Source organism: Aplysia californica, unplaced genomic scaffold, assembly GCF_000002075.1.
Source record: "Aplysia californica isolate F4 #8 unplaced genomic scaffold, AplCal3.0 scaffold01143, whole genome shotgun sequence".
In the NCBI taxonomy this organism is placed as follows: Eukaryota; Metazoa; Mollusca; class Gastropoda; order Aplysiida; family Aplysiidae; genus Aplysia; species Aplysia californica.
In genome coordinates this window covers 27,714-29,165 of record NW_004798413.1, presented here as the reverse complement: position 1 = coordinate 29,165, position 1,452 = coordinate 27,714, and positions in this window count along the sequence as shown.

Here is a 1,452-nt window from a genome sequence, read left to right as displayed (position 1 = left end):
CTGGGTAGTAGATGCATAAAGTGAGATGGGGGAGGGAGTAGTGCTTGAAAGTGTGTTTTAAAAAAAATAGATTTCTTAGATAACAGACCGTCGGAAAGATTGAAAGGGCGTGATTGGGAGGGGGCGGGGACTTGGAGGAGTGTGGGAGTTGGAGGAGGGTGGGAGTTGGGGAGGTGGGGAGGTGAGGGAAGTTTGGAAAGGAGGTACGGGGGGTGGGGTGCAGAGAAAATAGTCGGCCATCGATTCTGGTGAATAATCAATGAGACCGCAGAATAATGACACACGTGTATCTGTATTTTCCATGATTATTTCCTGTTTCAAGACGTAAAGCGGCCGCGTGATATTTCAAATCTTGCGTGAATGCTAAAGAAATGTCACAACAAAATTATAGAAATTCTGTATTTTTTCCCCTTCCTTTCTTTCCCCCCTTTTTTCTTTTTTTTCCCTCTTTTTTTCTTTTTTTTTCAATTTTGACAAGGAACAATTTACTAAGTGCCTGGTAATTGGCTTCGATTTTCACGTGCCATCGCTCAGACTTGTTATGCAGGGACAAAGGAAAAGGAATGAGTGGGAGGGATTGTATCTAATCTATTTCATTTTGTTTTGTTTTGTTTGGACTTTTTGTTTTGGGAAGGGGGGAGGGAGTGTTTTATTTTGTTTTGTTGTTGGGTTTTTTGGGGAGGGGGATTGTTGGTTCTTGTTTTTATTAATTTTTATTTACAGTACTATCGATAAATAAATGTGCAGGCTGCCCTACTAGAAGAGAAAAGATGTCAAGCATGCGCAACACAGAAACACAGAAGGACTTGCGGCTTACCGGAACTACCGCGTCAGACAACAGGTCAGTCGTTTATTGGTCATGCTATAGTCTTGACGCCCTTTTCAATACTGTTAGGTTATTCAAGAGGCGGGAAATCCTACTTTCACGTCCATCTCGGTGTCAACTGACGAATGAATCTGTAAAATTCTTTAAAACAACCCAAGTTAAGAACGCTTAGTGTTAGGATTCGAACCAGGAACGTCTGTCCCATAGTTCAGCCTGATAATGATACCAACTAAGCTAACGGTGCGCCAGATCAGTTGTTGAAATGTCAAGTTGAGAGTGAGTGAAGAGGTAAAGATCGAAGGAGAATTAGAAGACAGACAGGTGTACAGAGAGACAGACAGACAGGTGGAAAACACCAGAGAGAGAGAAAGACAAATAGATAAAAAGGAAGAGAAACGGGGTGGGTGGTCTTGTGTCGACTAGAAGACAGGCTGAACGGGATCGACTCTTGAGGTTGTGAGTGTGTGACTGTGTGTGTTTTTTGTTTGGTTGATTTTTGGTTGTTTTTTGTTTTTGTTTTTTTGTTTTTGGTTTGTTTTGTTTTTTTGTTGCTTGTCATCTTTTTCTTTAAGGTGAGATTTATTTTTATTTTATCTTATTTTTATCTTTTTTATTTAATTTTTTAT